The sequence below is a fragment of the Argiope bruennichi genome, chromosome 7 (assembly GCF_947563725.1).
Source record: "Argiope bruennichi chromosome 7, qqArgBrue1.1, whole genome shotgun sequence".
NCBI classification, from domain to species: domain Eukaryota; kingdom Metazoa; phylum Arthropoda; class Arachnida; order Araneae; family Araneidae; genus Argiope; species Argiope bruennichi.
Window position 1 is genome coordinate 87,737,260 of NC_079157.1, and position 21,425 is coordinate 87,758,684.

At 32.8% G+C, this 21,425-nt stretch overlaps 1 protein-coding gene and 1 long non-coding RNA gene across 3 annotated transcripts in view; one reads left to right on the forward strand and one right to left on the reverse strand.

The window, feature by feature from the left end:
* Positions 1 to 21,425, reverse strand: part of LOC129976590 (uncharacterized) — a 466,684-nt gene that overhangs the window by 146,767 nt on the left and 298,492 nt on the right. The window lies entirely within an intron of this gene.
* LOC129976594 (uncharacterized) overlaps positions 1 to 21,425 on the forward strand; it is a 38,355-nt gene that overhangs the window by 13,020 nt on the left and 3,910 nt on the right. The window contains exon 3 of one of the 2 annotated variants that reach the window (XR_008785157.1): positions 1,678 to 1,836. The exons of the other annotated variant lie outside the window; for it this stretch is intronic. This is a non-coding gene — a long non-coding RNA (uncharacterized LOC129976594). The remainder of the gene's footprint in view (positions 1 to 1,677; positions 1,837 to 21,425) is intronic. 2 annotated transcript variants of the gene reach the window in all.

The following is a 21,425-nucleotide window of genomic DNA, read 5'->3' on the forward strand; positions in this document are numbered from 1 at the left end:
AAATTCGTGTTTTAGGTACTACTAACGTATGGCAGGCTTTAATCGTCAAACATCTCGCAAAGGATCAGATAATAAGGATAGATTTAATAAAAATGTTAAATTCGCCCCAAAAGATAATATTTTGTAACTATTGTACGCCAGTGCTTTGCAAGGTGTTCTTTTTCATGGCAAGTTTATTCGAGAGTATGCGAAAAGGTTTCAGGGTAGATTACTCCCCCTGGTTGAAAAAAGAAATTCTTTTTCAAGGAAGCTCGAATGTTTAACTTTTAAAAACTACTTTACATTTTTTAAAAACATTAAAAACATTAAAAATTTATAATTGTTTATTTTTAAATAGAAAATAAACTATACATGGAAAACCATTTAATTTAATTAGTACTCCTTTATATAAACACAAATATAAAAAGAATTCACTTTCAACAATTGCTTTAAAACTATATTAACATTTATATAGCCCCTTGACCACTGTCCATTTTAGAACTCATTCTTTAAACGAAAAAGAAATAAGAACTGACCACCATATCTTTTTTCGTGGAAGAAAAGTCGACGTCATCCTGATCCACCCGCTGCTAACGCCATCTACCGGAAATGAGGAACTTCCTTGTGAATGTTGCATTATAGTGTTCACGATCCCTGGGGAGGTTTTCTGGCTAAAAATTGCCACTTTCCTGGAATTTCCGGAAGAGATCTATCATCTGACGGAAACTTTTCCCGCCACTGATCGTCGTTCGAGAGTAGAAAAAAGATTCGGACGAAGAGAAATGAAGGCAATATTTTTTATTCCTCTTTTGTTGATGCCTTTACAACATAACTTCAAGAATATAAAGAATGTTCGAACACTTTTTTGCAATGATTTTTTAGGCTTACGTAATTCAAATTCTTAGTGTAGTATTTGACGAATACTTTTGGAAAAATCTTTTTTGTTGCCAAATTTCTTATTTTCAAGAGAAAATGTTCATTTATGGTCTCAGTCTTATTCATTTATTATTGAAGTTTTTCTTTTCTTTTTTTTAAAATTGTAGCAAATTTTAATTCTTTTATTTGGTATATTTTTCTATAAAAGATTTCTTTTACTTTCTATGAATGCGTTGTACATTGTGAAAGCATTAGAAAATTACTCACCTCGCCAAGCATATCCGGAAGTTGTTTTAATTACTCAATAGACAATTTCCCTGTCCTATTCGATTGTACTATCAAATGTCAACTCAGAATAATTCAAAATAATTGCCTATATTTCAAAGATAAGACTATCGATACGATGAAACCTTCGATTTCCCAAATAGCACCAGTCAGAATCTTAGCCCAATTTACTATATGACGTCAATATGCCAAGATGATTTTCAGGGGAAATCTGTCCCCATTTTGGGTTAAATCTCAATTAAAAGAGAAATTTTTTTCAAACAGTTATTTCGACTGCAAACAGTAATTCAGCTCTGATCTATTTCTGAATAGTGATTATTAAGATCTTAATCAATGGAAATAAGATTCAATCATATTGAGTTTTAAATTACACTCATTCATTTAACCAGTAAATTGACACAGTAACCACTGAAATGTTCTCAATTGTAATCTAATTGCATTTATTTATTTTCCCTATTGTGAATAAGTACAATCCTATGTAAGAGCTTCTTAAAATTCAAAATTAAAAGGGTGCATTTTTATTTCTATCAATAACAGGAAAAGCGCCGGTGTCTTGGCCAATGGGTAGCACGTCTTCCCCGTGATCTGGGCGTCCGAGTGTTCGAGTCCTGGTTCTGGCATGGTTGTTCATTACCCTGTGTTCTATCTGTGAAGTGTGTGAAAGAGTCCCCACCCCTCTAAAAAGGGGTTGTGCAAGTGAGTGTTTTCTTCATATGAGCTAGAAGTCGGACTTCTCCCTTCGGGTGCTCAGGGGCCTTTGCCCTCAGAAACTACTACTTAAATTTGGCTTAAGTCGCTGACTTCGTGTCAGCGGGCTTGTCTATAGCAAGAGTCATAAGTAACAACAAAAATTAAAATATTAACAAGGGGGAGAAAACAATTACAGAGAATAAATTTTACTGATAATAATTGTTGCTATTCTTAGATTCTTCTCTAAACTTCAAATTCCAATCTCTAAGAAATTTAACCCTTTCTGAGGCTATGGAAAGTATGCTTCCCACGAAATCCACTAATCATTGAATGAAGTTACGTAGGTTGACATAACTTATCACAATATGCGTTTTGAGGCTGGCCTACCGAGCAACACCGACTTTGCATTTTCTACATATTAATTCATTCCTCTCCCCTTTTTTTTTTTTTAACTTATTTATTTATTTTTTCTGCTTCTGCTTCTACTCGAATTCGTGGGAAAATAATAAAATAATTTTAAAAATGAAAAAAACCAGTTTTTAAAAATTAATTTTAAAGTGCTGCAGCTTTGCAGTCTCTTTTGCATCAATATCGCTTAAAAAGACTATTGATTTCATATGGAGCAAAGTATTTTGAAGGTGTTTTATATACCAAACCAGATTATTTATATATACCAGATTATATATATAATTCTAGAGGGACAAGACTCTTTATAACTTCAATACGATTTAAATGAAAATAATAGACGAGTTTCAGGAAAAGTTATTTAATTATTTTCTAAGTTCCACATTTCATCTGACAAAACAAACACGAGCACGAAAATACAAGACACTCACCAGAATACAATCTAATAATGACCCTCCCCAAGAGGATTATGGGAAATATACATTGATGTTATGGTAACGCCATCTGTTGTATCAAAAGAGAAGGTAGTAGAGTTATGTAACTTTTACATAGTTATATTTTATACTAGCCGCCTTTGGCGACCAGCCGGTTCGCCCATTTTAATGCTCGTTAAAAATTTAATAATTAAATATTTTATGTAATTCCTATTTTAATAGCTTCTTCATCAAAATACTTTAAAGCTTCCAATTTTGATAGTCATATAATTCATTCATAATATTATAAAGGCCTTCGGTCATAACGTAATATGCATCTCTCTAATTTTCTGTTAGCTCCCGTAGAATTTATGCTTTAAATTAAAGTGAAATGATTAATCTGCAATAAATTTAATATTTTTTACAGACACAAAGCCTTTTTATTATAATATGATTACTGAAACCAAAGTCACTGAGTATTTAGACCTTATGAGCACTAAAGAATATCTTTCTTAATTTATGTAATATCAAGAAGTTTTCTACAAAGTTTTCTCAGATTCATCATGAACAGATCAATTAATTAACAATGTTTAGTTTTAAATGCATGAAACTCTAAGAAAATAAACATAATCGTTTGAAATAATCGGTCGGAAACATGTTAAGCCTTCAAAACCAAGTCCGTATCAGTTGGAAATAGAGTTGGCAACAATCAGGACACAATGCGCATGCGTGAATTTCCAACGCCAATTATGGTAACGCAAATGCGTGAATTTTTTACGCCAGTTGGGATAACGCTACGCAGATTAGAAATTTTAATTTCCTTTATTCTGTTTTATTTTAATTCAAAAGTACTTCAGAATGAATCTGGAAGATCGATTAATTAATAATGTTTAATTTTAAATGCATCAAACATTAAGAAAATAAAATGAATCGTTTAAAGTAATCGGTCGGAAACAGGTTTAAAAAAACTACTTAAAAAACGATGTACTTAAATCTATAAGCATATACAAAAAAATATATAACTAACATAAATACAATTTACTTACAAAAGCATGCAACTAACCTAAAAATAATTTAAATCGTCCGTTGATAATGGTTGTCATGACAACAATCAGAACACAATACGCAAGCGTGAATTTTCTGCGCCAGTTACAGTAATTGCAAATGCGTGAATTTTTCTACGCCAGTTGGGGTAACGCTATGCAGATTAGAAATTTTTAATTTCCTTTATTCTGTGTTATTTTAATTCAAAAGTACTTCAGAATGAATCTGAAACATGGATTAATTAACAATGTTTAATTTTAAATGCATCAAACATTAAGAAAATAAACAGAATCGTTTGAAATAATGCACCGAAAAATGTTAACCCTAGCCTCATTACTGTTGGGAGAAAAAAAACTGAAGCCTTACTCATTTGGCGGATCGGAAAATGGAAGATCTTTTTGGCGGAAAAGTTGGCGGTGGGGAAAATGGAAGATTATTTTGGCGGGAAAGTTAGTTTTTAATTAATAATTAAAATTCTAATTAAAATTTCAAAAAAAGGGACCCCAGGTGCACATTCCCGACCTCTAAGGTATACATGCACCAAATTTGGTAGCTGTATGTCAAATGCCCTGGCCTGTAGAGCGCCAACACATACACACACATTGAGCTTTATTATAAGTATAGATTGGACTCTTTTTTTTAATGCGGAAGAGTTCTCAAAAACTATTGTAGAATTCTCTTCTCATTCCACAATAAAAATATTACCTTATGACTTACATTTAAATACTTCGAAATAAATACAACATTCTCTCCTACATTCCAGAGCATATTTATTATTTTAGAAATTCTTTTAAAATAAGTAATATATATCAGAATTTCAGTTTCTTTAACATTTCCTTCTGTAATAAACAACAAAAAATAAAATATACTGAATTCGTTTTAAATAAAAATACTTAAAATAGTTTTACATCCTCTTCTGTGTTCTGTTTTGGAGCATAATTTTTATTTTATAAATTTTATTAAGAATGCATCTCAGAATTTTGTCCTTAAAATTTTCTTCGAAATTCCATTAAAAAGATAATATTTTGTTACTTCTTTTTTTAAATGTAGAATATTTCTTCGATTTTTAAACATTCACTTCGGCATTTATTAAAATAAGGAATACATTTCAGAATCTTTATTTTGCTTAACATTTTCTGCATTTAATAATAAACGTATTCCCGTAGAATTCTTAAAAATAAGGAACGCTACTTAAATATACAAAGTATTTAAGATTTTTCTCCTGCATTTCATGACAAAGTTCTCATTCTTTAATTCTTTTTAAATATGATAATCTCCTTAAATATTAACGTCGTTTAACTTTCTCCTTTGAATTCCTTTATGCAGCAACTAATTTACTCTTGCGATATACTCGGAAATTTAAAATGTTAAATGTTCTCTTCTGCATCCCATAACAAAGATATGAATTTTAAACCTTATAATAAATGTGGATCCTATTTTGCATCTTTATATAGTTCAACAATTTGTCTTGCCATATGAATATAAATATCCTATCTATCTTCTTGGTACAACTTAAGGATGCTATACTTCAGAAAATCTTACGTAATTACTTAGTGAGGCTGTTAATCAAGTAGTCAAATGTGCCATTCCCGCAAATTGCAAGACGTTAACTCAGCAGTGATACTTGCCCTTAAATTGAATGATCCTCCTAATAGAAATTCACCCCCATGTTGCTTCTGTAGTTAGTGGGCACACATGTGTGCACCGCTGACAATGCTTGTAAACACCAAACCACAACGAGCACTTTCCATTTGCACTAAAGAAGAGCAACCAGACGGAACGGAATTATAGCCTGCTCACATTCCTTCTCGCTTTCGCCTTCTCTTTTAACTGCTAGGCACACAACATAAGGAAACGCACACATGGACAAATAACCACATTCAGACTGGGCCAGCCCTAATTAAATCTCTCCACACCTCACATCCCCATTCTCTTACAATGGCAACGACAATTCTGGAAACGTCATTTCGCCACTACTTGAATGACCATTAAACAAACAACCGGGATATAACTTGAGTGCTGGCTGTAATGCCTGGGCATTGGAAACGCAAATTGGCCCTAGAAACGTGAGCCTTAAATGTTTGTGGTAGGGTCGTTTCGCATTACTTCGATTACAGGGAAAAGTTTTAGGTTGAAATGTCAGTGGGTTTAAAAGATAACTTTATGTATTTTGTTTCGATGGATACTATTCTTCAGGTGATACCTAAAGTTTTCGCTGGGTTTAACTACTGCTTTGAAATTGGAAGGAAATATACCAATTTGTGGATGGATGATTCTTAGATGCATATCGTTAATAGCCGTCGTTTGTGTATTGATTTGTTTGGTGGATTTAATGGTTCCAGAGTCAACTCTGTAATGCCAAATAACCGTAGTGAAAGGCATATATATATTTTTTTATGAATTGTACAGAAGATTATACCAATGAATAATTTTTCTGTCATATTATTGGAAATTAAAAGATAAAAACATGCTTAATAAAAGTGTAATGAACATGAATTTTAATAATAGAATGCGAATGATAAATCTTCAGATAATTTTCTTATTGAAATTTAAATTTTTGTTAGAGATATTGTACTTGATCATGTAGAATATTTTTTACTTGCGGTTATTTTTTTACAGTGCTACTCGAGCATGTTTTAAGGATCAAGGCTCAGATTCTTTCACAAATTTAAAACAAGTACCATACAGGGTGTCCCAAAAAATGTATACACATTTTAGCAGCTGATAACTAAGTTATTTCTTCTTTCTTTACGGACTGAACCCATTGAACCGAGTGATGGCAGACAGACTTGAATTTGAAGAAAGGAAATTTATTCTAAAATGCTACTGGAAGTAAGAAAATGCAGTAGAAGTGCAAAAACAATTTAAGAGGGAGTTTAACAAAGAACCACATACACGAGTTACCATCACTCGAATTAGAGATAAGTTTGAAGCTGATGGAACTGTTCAGGACTTCCATAAACCTGCAACAGTTGTTCAATTGAGGGCAATCATTGAACATGAATGTACGAATATCCCAAGGGAATTGTTCCATCATGTGTGCTATTCTATCGCTTCGCGTTGTCAGCAGAGTCTGGAGCAGAACGGACATCAGTTTGAGAACATGCGATAACAAGACAATAGAATGATATTTGTAGAATCTTTTACATGTTGAAAATTATTCGAATTATAATAAACCCCAAATTTACAATTATTTAAAGTGTGTATACATTTTTTGGGACACCCTGTATATAGCAATCGAAAAGAAATTAGTTAAGTAACTTCGATTTCAAGAAAATTGACTTTGGCACTCTACATATGAGATAGATCGTCTATTCTGCTACAAAATTTGGCTCAAACATATTTGCAGGACAGAAATGTGCGCCTCAGAACGAGTTTTTGAAATTATAATTTTAATTAAATAAAAATTAGAAATTTCTTGATACTATTGTATAAAATTTTTTTGAATTTTGGAAAATTTATAAAAAAAATTCTTATAATTTTTAGAAACGTCTTTTATTATTGAAATGAAATTCAAGTAAATTATAATGTTTCTTCAAATATTTCATCTCTTACTACTCTTCAGTTGTTGAAATTTAGAACCAACGGATAAGGTTTCAGAGTAATTTTCATCTCTGCTAATAATGAAGATGAATATGTGCTTCTGTGAATGATTATGATTCGGCGTTCTATTTTACAGACTATCAGACTTAGAGTTGTCAAACTTGTCACATGAATATTTTAGAGAGTTAAAATGTGTATTTGGGACGATTTTTAAACAGCCATTGGAATTTTATTTCATTCAAAATCCAGAAATGTTTTCTATTTCTCCGCGATAACTTCTCAAAACATCATTATAAAAAATTTAACCTCACATAATTAAAATATTAAAAAAAATGTCTTTTTAATGACAGTAATTTAATTGTCGAGCAAATTTTTTTATGATTTATAATAATTTTTAAATATATTCTGAAAAGTAGATTTTCATCATTAAATTGATATTCAAATCGTTTGCTTTATTTCATTAAATATTCTGTCACGTGATTTTTTTCACATTAAAAAAACTAACAAATAAGAATTGTGTTTATTTTTAGTCTGATTCACATAAGAAATAAGAAAAGTGAAATTACAGTACCACGAAGCTTAAAAGATAAATGAAACGGACAATTACGTTTCTAATAACACGCTGATATCACGATACTTGATTTCATTAGGATACAACACAATGGATACAATGTACAATGAATAGAAGATATGTAAAATTATTAAAATCGCACAGATTTAAGGACTGTTATAATTTAATGCGTTAAAAAAGTTTCATTTAAAATTCATGAATATCATGATACGCATAAGAAATAAAATAAATAATTTTCAAAATTTTAATAAAGCAATATATGCGATACAATTACTAACAATATTTAAATTAATTTGTAGTTCAAAATGAATTAAAGGTCATTATATTTCAAGTTATCATAAAATACATAAAATGTGGGTATTTTCATGAAATTTGAGAAAAAATTTTATTACAAATTGCTACATTTTTATCAAAAATGTTCAGTGGCAATTTTCATTTTCATGTTATATCTCGAGGCTATTCCTACATTTATTTTATTCTGAAAAATCTAATTTCCGTAGTAATATCGAGTCTATTTTGTTCCTTCTTGTAAATGTCAACCACAGAACTAAGAGAATATTTCAAATTTTCTACCCATCCTTCCTGTTTATATATGAAATTCACCTTGTCGTCATTGATTTCGAAAATGGACGTTATATATCTTCAAAATATTCTTCTGAATAGCACTGCTGAAAGAATAATTTATACGTAGGTATTTCTGAATGTAAATATTCTTTGGAACGCATCTTTCCTGTCATGCAATGCTTTGAATACATATTTAATAATAAAAATAATAAAATCCACAAATCGTTATTGGTTTATTTAATTGAATATGGATTCACCGCTTCTAGTAATTTATAAAGATGAAAAGGGGTCTTGTATGAGGGCCTTTTTTCTAGGATCAATAGATAATAAAAAAGAAAATGGATTAGAGAATAAGATGAATTTATTACCAAAAATTACCTAACAAAATTGCTATCCTTCGGCAAAATCAACATAAAAATTCAAGCTTCTGACATACTAGTGCATCTCCTCTTCGATATTGCCACTAGGGATTGCAATATCTGACCAAAAGTTCAATACCGGTATTCGGTATTTTTTAGATCTTAATATCGGGATACCGGTTTTAATACCGGTAGTAGAAATTTTAGAAAAAGAAAGAAAGGACAGTTATTTGTTTTATTTCCCAGTTTTATTACAGATTGTAAATATCACAAAACTAATTTGTATCTTATAAATTATAACAGTATATAAAGAATCATAAAAAAGTAAAGGACCATCTTATTTAATTAAATCACAAAAAAAGTGTTAACATCACTATTCAGTCTGTGGTACTATCACAAATTTTTGAAATGTGATCTTAAAAAAGATAATGCATCCATTGTACTGTCATTAAGCCTGGAACGCAATTTTGTGCAAAAATTACCAGGAAAACGCTCTTTCGGCATCGGGATATACTTTTTCCAAATGTTTTCCTCTAAATCCCTCATCATCAAATAAATCGATTTCTTATCGGATGGTTTTGGATATAGCTGATTTCTGTATTGTATTTTGATTGTTGAAATTTTTTTATTTATGGATGATTCTAATTTTTGTTCAAGAAACAATTCCTTTTCACTATCAATATTAATGTCATCATAATCTACGATAACTGTATCGATTTCTTCTGAATGTGGTAGGTTTGTGAGTAAAAACTTTTAAGAAAATTTACTATAAACTTAATCAAATTTGATTTGGATATTCTCTTCTTTTCCATTTTTAAAATCATTATAATTATGTAAATACCGTAAGACATGTTCTATTTCGGTATGCCTTTCTTCTGTGCGATTTTTCAATGTAATAAAAAATTCTTCAGATAGTGAAATGTGCTGTTCTTTCAGTGACTGCAACATAAAATTTCATTATTATCCTTAATTATTGTTACATTATCTGTTAATAAATTAGTTGCATTATCCTTCATTATTGTTACATTATCTGTTAATAAATTAGTTGCATTATCCTTAATTATTGTTACATTATTTGTTAATAAATTAGAATCTCTCCGACATAATGTCTCAACAACCAACTTTATTTGAAGTAGAGCTGATACAGTTTTGGATATTAAGTCGAATTCACTATTTGAAAAATTAATTTGCAGATTTAAGCGCGGAGGGTTTTACAATCCGTTGTCAAACAGTATTTTATCACTCCTCTTGATTGTACGATGCAACTTTGTATTCATAGTCGAATTTATTTCACCCGTTAGGGAGACATAAAAATAAAAACGTACATACTATTTTGCTATGCAGACGATCCCTGAACATATAGTAGAGATAATTTTTAAAATGTCTAGTAAATACCGAAAAAATGGTATTTAAACTTGCGAATGCCGGTATTACAAAATTGTACAAATGGCTCAAAATACCGGTATTGCAATCCCTAATTTTCACCAATGATGTGTTTCATAAAACCTTAATAATATAAACTTTTCCATAATATTGGAAGTTAAGGTTTCCTATCAGTTCTTGAACTCATAAAAGAGATGGAAATCTCTCGGCTCTAAGCCATGTTCTCTATAAAAGCGAACAAGAATGCATCTCTTACTATACGAACGATCTTTCTCTAAGAATTGATCAGCGATTTGAAAGATGTTAGAATTCTAGCTAACGAACTGCCGACTCGCAAGCATTACAAAATTGAGATTTTCGAGTATGAAAATTTAGACATTGTTAAAAGAAAACTTAAAGAACTTATATATGAATGATACGGTTCAAAGAAGCATTAAGGAACATCTCGTGTAAGGTTCCTTGAAAACGTTATTTGAGAAGGGGGGGATAGGAAACTTGACCCACAGATATGATAAACGTCAGAATCTGAAAATCTTCAGGGTGGTTTGGTTATATTAACGTCCCGTTTGAAGCAACACTTGGGCTATTTTAGGATGGACCTCGTAATTTTGAACCCCGGTCAGACGATGAGGACGACACCTGAGCTGGCACCCCCTCTCCACACCACATTACACCAACGGGAGGACGTTTGGTCAGGATGGATTTAACGTGCAACTGACCCCCTTACACGACGGTTCTTCGGTGGAATCGGGTCTCGAACCTGAAACCCTTCGGTTCCGAAGCCGAGACCTTACCACCAGGCCACCGCGGCCCCATCTTCAGGGTGAATATGTTGAAAAGTAATCATAAACTGTACATAGCTTTTGATAGTAATTTCATTTTAATCTCTACTTTATCTCCTTTTTCATGACTCATTAAATTCGGAGAAAAAAAATGGACCTCAAAGAACTTTTCATCTGGAATTTTTGTAGGTGTTATATTGGCCTAAAACATTAACACATTAGTTCAGCCAAATTTTTTGGCCGGCAAACAAATACCTAAAAGTTCCATCTAAAGTGCATCTAAAAGTTCCAGAAAAGACACACAATTTGGCGTTATCTCTATTAGGAATTGAAATTGGAAAATCTTCCTAGAAAATTTAATACATTGGGTGATCATATAATCAGAGGCATTTATGGAAAGTAAATTCTTTCCCTAAAATGTTGATCTTGCAGCGAGCTCCCTAGCTTCAATTACAGAGCATTTGCTGTGCTGCGAATTACAAGAACCGTTCGTTGTTTAACGCCTTGGCTGTGTTTTTTACTTTCAGTGCTTTGCATCTGACACAAACATCTTGCATAAAATAAAATGCCATTTTTTTTCCTTATCCGATGTCTTGCACTACATTCACATTACAATCAGATGAAAATTGTCATAAAATGTTGTTTGATATCAAAAAAGTATTGACTTTAAACAGCCATTGATAATATCATGTATAATATCACTGTAAATTTAGATGTTTTAGCTTTGGAAACATTTTTATCTCTTTATATATTCTCGTTATGTTAGTGAAAAGTGAATCCTTTTGAAATCACATATTGACATGCAATTCCAGCTTATTAAAATTTTCAGACGAACTGATTTAATTTAATTTCATTTTCAGTGCTTATTATAGGAATTTTCGAAAAAAGTTTAAAAATTATAAAGTATCACTAACAGTTTCTACATCGTTAAAACTTATTGACACAATAAAAAAATATTGCACAGTAAAATAAAAGGACAAAAAGGATTAATCTTAAAGACTAAGCTGCTCCTAAAAATTTAAAATATGATGCACAAATAAAGTTCTTACATCATCAGGACCAAAAGTTATTAGCACCAACTTAAGAAGCCTTAAGAGCGAAAAAAAATTCTTTGAAGGAAAAGAAAAGTTAAAAAATTCTTTTTTGAAATTTACTTTCACACAAAACTAATTGAGGTAAATAAACTAATAGGGGATGGAAATTAATTAACTATTTTCAAATCAAAATATATTTTTAAAAGAACAAAAGTTTGTGAGCTGACAAAAATTAATTAAATATCACTTTTCTTCCCAAAAATAAAAACAGAAAAAAAATATTGTTCCAAACCAGTTATTAAGATTTTAACATGGTCGAAAGGTGTGACGCGATAACATTTTCATATTATTTTTTTTCCTTTCAGTTTAAAAGGATTATGAAGTTGAGTTCTAAATGATGGATATTAATTATGGTTCTTGTACTTTAATAAAGGAGATCGTTGAAGAAAGCTTCGGGGAATTTTTACAACAACGACAGGAGGGTCCTTGGAAACTTAAATATTAACGTTTATTCAAGAAATATCGAAATTTTATGGAAACTTTGCCAGATATTCTATTTCTTAAACTAGTTTATGACATAAAATTTTTCAGAAAACACCACAGTTACTCATAAACGTGTCAAAGAAGCTATGAAGTATTCCCTTCCCTGAAGTAATATTTAGAATAAAATACGTTGAAAGCTTAAAAAGAACTCATGTATACAGACTGTGAACTATAGCATAATTTGAATATGAAGTTCAGAAGACTATGGTAAAAATTAGTATTAAGCTAAGACGGGATCAAAAAATATAAAAAACAAGAAAAAATATAAATTTTTAAACCAGGAGAAGTGGTTTCCCTAAAACTTTCTTGCGCACTTTCTAATAAACGTGTCATGCCAGAGAATACCGCGCATGGCAATGACGTACAATAACTAAGAGATTGTAACTTTTGACTTGAATTTAACAATTTTACTGAATCTATCGTATCACCCTTAGCGACTGTTTTAGCGATTAACTTCTAGTATGCATTTAATAGTATCCGAAAATCGAATCAGTGCTTTAGACATGTTTTTCTCAACCAATTGGAACAAAGATTTGGGGCAAAACTGCTCTTGTAGTCACAAAATCTAAATTCTAAATTTGATATATTTAAGACATTACATTTTTGAATTATCGTATTTACATATTTCTGAAAGTATAGACTGGCGGACACTCAACTCTTTGTTGAATTTGGCTCAAAATTTGACAGGTATCTATCATATAGATGTTAAATCTGTCTACCGAATCTTATCTATCTAGCTCTCTTCGTTTTGTCGTTATCGTGTTAACTTACATGCAAACAGCTGGATAGACGATCTTCCTCTGATAAGATTTTACTCAACAATTGACATAAATTGCAAATTTGATGCAAAGACTGTATACAAAATTTCAACTTCTAATTCAAAACATTTCTTATTTATCTTCGTTTAAAGACAGACGGATGATGATGATGTCGTGTCCGCGTTACCACGGAAAGGGGGTGCAGTAACTTTTGAGGGTAAAGACCCCTGAGCACCCGAGGGCAGTAGTCTGACTTCTAGCTCACATGAAGATGAAACTTGCACATTCGCTTGTACAACCCCTTTTTACAGGGGGGTACATTCACACACCTCACAGATAGAACACAGATGAAGAACAACCATGCCCGAACCGGAACTCGAATCCAGAACGCCCAGATCACAGGGAAGACGCGCTACCGCTATGCCAGGACGCCGTCAGACAGACGGGTGTTTTCCAAAAATGAATTTTTTGAACCCAGGAAATTCTGAAACGTGGAGATTAGTCAAAATTTCGTGATCAAATTTTTATGAGGGTTATTAAACTTTCTGTACCCTACGTACATGAGAAAGTAATAAAAATGATAGAAGATATTTATTTTTAATCTTTATCAATTGCAATAAATAAAATGATGATGTGGAACTGAAGTTAAAGAAAATCACAGTTGTATATTTACTAGCCAGAGCTTGTTAAGTTGATGCTTTACTCATCATTTTAACCCTTCAATCGGATTGAACGTAGAAAGTAGTCCCAAAGAATGACTTCTATAAAGATTCAAACGTAGAAAGTTGTACTTCTATTACTATTCGAAAATTGACAGAAACGTAATGAATCGTTTTCTGAAAATTGTCCTAAGATCGTCTGCAATGTAAAAATTATTAGTGCTTTCTCCTTCTATGATAATGGCCATTTTATGAAGATTCAGATGCTGGGTATTTGACGGTCAATGGGTTAAAGTATGTTTTCGTTTTTATACTGACGTCATTTATCCATCTATCTTATAGTCAGTTATGCATTTTCACTGAATGTGATACCCATAAAAAATGATTAGCCTGGGACAAATTTCTCTTTCAAATCAAATTTTCTCTTCTTATAAATACTTAAGGCATAAAACTTTTAAGAAAACATTACAGGTACTCATAAACATATAGAAAAAGCTATGCATATGGAAATTCTTCCCAGACAATATATAGAATGAAATACGCCGAAAACTTTTTTTTAAAAAAGTATCCACATAACGACATTATAATGTAACTTGACATATAGGAAGCTTAGAAGACTATGGCAAATTCAGAACTAAGCTAAGCCTGAATTTAAAAAATTGGACAAAGCAAGAAAAACGATGGATTTTTAAATGATAGTAGAGATTTATTTTTTATCTTTATCGATTGTAATAAATAAAATGATGATGCTCAATTGTAGTGAAAAAAACTGAATAATTTTTGCTGATGAGCTTGAAAATAAAAATATGAATATAAATATTGCATAACTATGTAACTCAACTGATCAGAAACTCAGAAGGTGAGATGAAAATCACTCGTATATCTGTCACGTATAGCATTTATCGCTGTATCCCACATTTTGCTCAAGGTCAACAATATTATGCAGGGGCAGGGGAATAACTTTTGTGACAGAACATATGAGAAAGGTTCGGGAAGATTAATCTTACTTATTTTCATTTAGTGCTTTAATTCACCTTCTATTTTCTGGGGGGAAGGGCATAGGATATTATTAATTATATTTTTGTATTTTAAATTTGTATCATATTTTATTATTTTCCCAGTAAAACTATTATACTATGATGCGTCTTTAAAATTCTACCTTTTTCACTCTTTCACATCAGAATCATAAAACAACGGGAACAATCTCTTTTTCGTATGTTCTCAAATGCATGTACTATCCCCATCGCACAAACTTTAGGACTTTGGACTAAGTCAAGAGCGCCATGGAAGCTCATATTCGTACAAGGGGTGTTCAAATGAAAAGGTATATAACGTCGTAACAACGTATACGTTAACATATTTTCCTGTATCACTATGGGAGAACATAGCGAGACATCTAGGGATGCGATTGGAGTTCCCGGCGTAGATCAGAGCATGCGTGGGCACCCGCATGGGCAGGAGAGAACAAAGGCTCTTATAAAGAGCGCCGTGCAGGATCCTCTAGTTGATGAATGTCTCGAGCACAGAAGAACCATTAACTCCGATGTCTATTGTGAGACACTTCAAAGACTACGCAGGTCCGTCAAAAACAAAAGACAGGGGCTACTGACAGAGGGTGTGGTTCTGCTCCATAATAACACGCGTCTACAGATCTTCAGGGTCACACACATGTATCTGGCCAAGTTCAAGTGGGAGAAGTTCGACCATCCGCTCTACAGCCCGGACATGTCCCCCCGCGATTTTCATGTGTTTGATTCCCTGAAAAAACACCTGAAAGAGATGCGCTTCAACTCGGACGGCGAACTCAAGGAAGCTGTGAAGGACTGGATCTCGTCCCGGCCACATGAATTCTGTGAAAGGGTGTCCTTCAGCTTATTAATCAATGGGATCGTTATGTTCAAGCCTATGGTCTATACTTTCAATAAAGTATACATTTATACCCACAGTGTCGTTTCGTACCATTTCATTTGAACATCCCTAGTATTTTTAGAAACTCTCACAAAAGTGTGCATTGCTTCGTGGAATAAAAAGAAAAAAATATTACGTACTTTAGACACCTTTTGTTCGATCGAATAAAAAAAGATGTTTGCATACCATATTTTACTAACAAAATCTCATACCAAATTTCATTTATTTGAGTCGATGCTTTTATGGACATTAAAAGGAGCAAAACAATAGATGGTTAATTCATTAGACAGATTCGGTGCGAAATTTGATAAGGATCTTCAATATTCTGCTTTATTCAATTTTATCTGTTTTACCTGTGGAACGGCAGGAAAGACAGATTTTCTATGAATGAAGTTTGTCTAAATTTTGATAGAAATCTAGAAATGTGATGTAAAGATCGCATACAAATGTCATCCGTCTAGTGGCAAATGATATTGAGCTTTTGTCTCCACAGACAGGCATAATTTGTTTTTTAGACACAATGGAATCTAGAACGTTCAGATTCATCAAAATCTCGAATTCGAATATTTTGACAATTACAATACAAAATGAACATTGCCGGAAATATGCTGATTAATTGGTAAAATAAATATTGCGTCACAAGAATTCATAAAATTTTTCGCGAATATTATTAAGATTTTTTAGTTATTTTTTTCATAAAGAGCATATTTGCCTTTTAATGTCAACATTTTATCACCACTACCCTTCTATAAAAGTTCATTTTCTTAGGCCAGGTGAGTATTTATGAATTTTCACAATACTTGGAGACTAAGTCCTCGTGTTTACACCACAGCTGATTCAGCTTTGAGCAGCTGTTCCTAACTGGTGTGTGTAAATTTAATTTACATGTATTCCAATATCGACAGCAATAACTTGATTTCAATTTCAGAAGCATCTTCATTTCATCGATTGTACGAGATGCTGTTCAAAGCAGCTGTATTTTTTCCCTAGCCGTTTTGGCTATTACTCCCGTTTGTTGCGCATGGTCACTTCAATTGAATCCAGAAAAAATTTTAAATTCAGGTAATATTTTATTACGTTTCTTCTCCAGAAAATTTTAAAACTGACTTAAACTATTATTTTGCAATTATCACTCCTAATTTGCAGCCATTCTTTAGAAGTATCTCACAGTTCTGTAAACAAATAGATATACCATTAGACCATATTAAAATGCATGTGAAATTTTTATTGACGTGTTCTTTTATCTAATTCTTTATCTTTTGCTTAAGATTTGTATAAACTGAAATCCAAACATTTGAATCTTGAAATTTTAATGAATTTATACCTTTTACATGTACGTAAATCCGAAAAAATTTTTGTAGAATTATTTCCTTTATGTATCCCTTGATCATTAATCTATAACATAATGAACCAATATGATGAAGGTTTTGTGGTCTTGATGACAAAAGTATCGTCAATAAATTCGGTATATCTGTCTGTGCATGTGATGATGGTAATTTCAAAAGAAAAGATACAAATTTAATAAGTTTCTGTTAATTAATAATGAATACTTCTCTGAGGTGAATGCTATTTTTTAGTTTGTTAACTACTAATACAATTCAGTGATGAGATTTTTCTTTCTGTTAATTAATGATGAGTGCAATTCAGTGATGGATTTACCTGCTAGTTGCTATGAATGCAGCTGAATGCTAATTCTTCTCTAATAGTGAGTAATGAATGCAGCTGAATGATGAGTCTTCATTATTAGTGAGTAATGAATTTGGCCGAATGATGATTCATCCCTAATAGTGAGTAATGAATGCAGTTGAATGATGAGTCTTCCTTATTAGTGAGTGATGAATGCAGCTGAATGATGATTCTTTCTTATTAGTGAGTAATGAATGCAGCTGAAAGATGAGTTTTCCCCATTAGTGAGATATGAATGCAGCCGAATGATGAGTCTTCCCTATTAGTGAGTTATGAATGCAGCTGAATGATGAGTCTTCCCCATTAGTGAGTTATGAATGCAGCTGAATGATGAGTCTTCCCTGATAGTGAGTAATGAATGCAGCTGAATGATGAGTCTTCATTATTAGTGAGTAATGAATTTGGCCGAATGATGATTCATCCCTAATAGTGAGTAATGAATGCAGTTGAATGATGAGTCTTCCTTATTAGTGAGTGATGAATGCAGCTGAATGATGATTCTTCCCTATTAGTGAGTTATGAATGCAGCTGAATGATGAGTCTTCCCCATTAGTGAGTTATGAATGCAGCTGAATGATGAGTCTTCCCTGATAGTGAGTAATGAATGCAGCTGAATGATGAGTCTTCATTATTAGTGAGTAATGAATTTGGCCGAATGATGATTCATCCCTAATAGTGAGTAATGAATGCAGTTGAATGATGAGTCTTCCTTATTAGTGAGTGATGAATGCAGCTGAATGATGATTCTTCCCTATTAGTGAGTTATGAATGCAGCTGAATGATGAGTCTTCCCCATTAGTGAGTAATGAATTTGGCCGAATGATGATTCATCCCTAATAGTGAGTAATGAATGCAGTTGAATGATGAGTCTTCCTTATTAGTGAGTAATGAATGCAGCTGAATGATGAGTTTTCCCCATTAGTGAGATATGAATGCAGCCGAATGATGAGTCTTCCCTATTAGTGAGTTATGAATGCAGCTGAATGATGAGTCTTCCCCATTAGTGAGTTATGAATGCAGCTGAATGATGAGTCTTCCCTGATAGTGAGTAATGAATGCAGCTGAATGATGAGTCTTCATTATTAGTGAGTAATGAATTTGGCCGAATGATGATTCATCCCTAATAGTGAGTAATGAATGCAGTTGAATGATGAGTCTTCCTTATTAGTGAGTGATGAATGCAGCTGAATGATGATTCTTCCCTATTAGTGAGTTATGAATGCAGCTGAATGATGAGTCTTCCCCATTAGTGAGTTATGAATGCAGCTGAATGATGAGTCTTCCCTGATAGTGAGTAATGAATGCAGCTGAATGATGAGTCTTCATTATTAGTGAGTAATGAATTTGGCCGAATGATGATTCATCCCTAATAGTGAGTAATGAATGCAGTTGAATGATGAGTCTTCCTTATTAGTGAGTGATGAATGCAGCTGAATGATGATTCTTCCCTATTAGTGAGTTATGAATGCAGCTGAATGATGAGTCTTCCCCATTAGTGAGTTATGAATGCAGCTGAATGATGAGTCTTCCCTGATAGTGAGTAATGAATGCAGCTGAATGATGAGTCTTCATTATTAGTGAGTAATGAATTTGGCCGAATGATGATTCATCCCTAATAGTGAGTAATGAATGCAGTTGAATGATGAGTCTTCCTTATTAGTGAGTGATGAATGCAGCTGAATGATGATTCTTCCCTATTAGTGAGTTATGAATGCAGCTGAATGATGAGTCTTCCCCATTAGTGAGTTATGAATGCAGCTGAATGATGAGTCTTCCCTGATAGTGAGTAATGAATGCAGCTGAATGATGAGTCTTCATTATTAGTGAGTAATGAATTTGGCCGAATGATGATTCATCCCTAATAGTGAGTAATGAATGCAGTTGAATGATGAGACTTCCTTATTAGTGAGTAATGAATGCAGCTGAATGATGAGTTTTCCCCATTAGTGAGATATGAATGCAGCCGAATGATGAGTCTTCCCTATTAGTGAGTTATGAATGCAGCTGAATGATGAGTCTTCCCCATTAGTGAGTTATGAATGCAGCTGAATGATGAGTCTTCCCTGATAGTGAGTAATGAATGCAGCTGAATGATGAGTCTTCATTATTAGTGAGTAATGAATTTGGCCGAATGATGATTCATCCCTAATAGTGAGTAATGAATGCAGTTGAATGATGAGTCTTCCTTATTAGTGAGTGATGAATGCAGCTGAATGATGATTCTTCCCTATTAGTGAGTTATGAATGCAGCTGAATGATGAGTCTTCCCCATTAGTGAGTTATGAACACAATTCAGCGATGAGTTTGTCTGTCTATATCGCTCCGCTGTAATCGCATGTGTTTGTGTTTATGTGAACAATATGAAATAAAAATGCTGCATGTTGAAGATCATGTCGAAATTGCAGGCATTGATAATATTTTGGATCCAGTCTGTAGAATGTTACACTCTTCAAAATGCATTGCTAAGGATTTTTTTTTTGTGTGTTTTTTACTTTCTTGTTTATAAAGCACAGAAAGAAAAAAAAATTATAATAGTCAAAAAATTCTAATTCGATATTTTGATGAATCTTCATGTTTCTGACCTTCCTGATTCCAAAAAGCTCCCTTTTCTTGCATCATGCCTGTCATTCTATCTGTCTGTGAACACGATGGCTCAAAATCGCTTTGAACAGACAGATGAAATTTGGCATATGGAATTGTGATCAAATTTGAAAACGAAATCCATTCTCAGGAATTTGGTCTAGTTTAATTGTTCGAATACAAGTGAACTAGATAACTACAAAATGCAAGGAGCTAGATGGATAAAATTTTGTACACAGGTTTAGCACTTAAATGTCGGTTCTCTTCAAATTTGGAGCCAAACCACTCAAGCAGATGATCATCTGACAGTTTGCACTTTCTCATGCATGTAAACCCAATGCTTTAAATGAATGCAATTTAATACATTATCTTGAGACTTCAACTTTAGTTTCGTGTCCAATTTTGCTGTCAAACAATTGCTATTAGGATCTACAATACATTATCTCGTGATAAATCCAATAGAAATGCTAGATATTTATATTTGTACATATCGTTCACTGTTGCCATGCAAAGTATTCGCAGCCTTTCTCATGGTTCTCAAATTTATGCGGAAGAAGGGGGATAAGATCTTTATTGGAAAGTATGCAATAAAGTTTCAATCTGATTACTCTCATTAGTTTGTAACAGCCTTTTAAATCAAATTTTATTTAATGACTCTTTAGTAATTATTTTCTAAGAACGTTGCTTATCCTATTGCAATGTTTATATCCTTGAAACTCTTGTAGTGAAAAGCTTATAAGGCAGTTAACAGCTACGCTACTCGAGCAATTGCTTTTGTATCATGGTCATGTTACTGGCTGCGAACCACAAGGTCCCAGGTTCTATCCTCGCTCATCTCAATTCGCTACATTGGTGACTTCGGACGATGAACCTTCGTACAGCTGTTGTGGCGCCATCTACCCACAGCAAACAAAAGTCGTCAGACTCACTTGACGCAGCAACCAAATGTCGCCAGACTCACTTGGCGCAACGGCATCAGCAACCACTCACCCACACACGCTCGCCATAACGCATGGCGCTACTTAAATGGGTACAGACGCATTAGAATCAACAGCTAATACATCACCACTCAACAGCCATATCGTTCGTCTCACCTCCGACTCACTGGAGGGAGAGTCTGTAGTGAAAAGCTTATAAGCCAGTTAACAGCTACTCTACTCGAGCAATTGCGTTTGTATCATGGTCATGTTACTGGGCTGCGAACCACAAGGTTCCAGGTTCTATCCTCGCGTATCGCAAATCCACCACACACTAGGTATTCGATATATTATAAAATATATGATTTTTTTTCTCAACATTTACATTTATTTTTCAAGTAATAATTATGTTCTACATAGAATAGTTAAAAACTTTATACGTATCG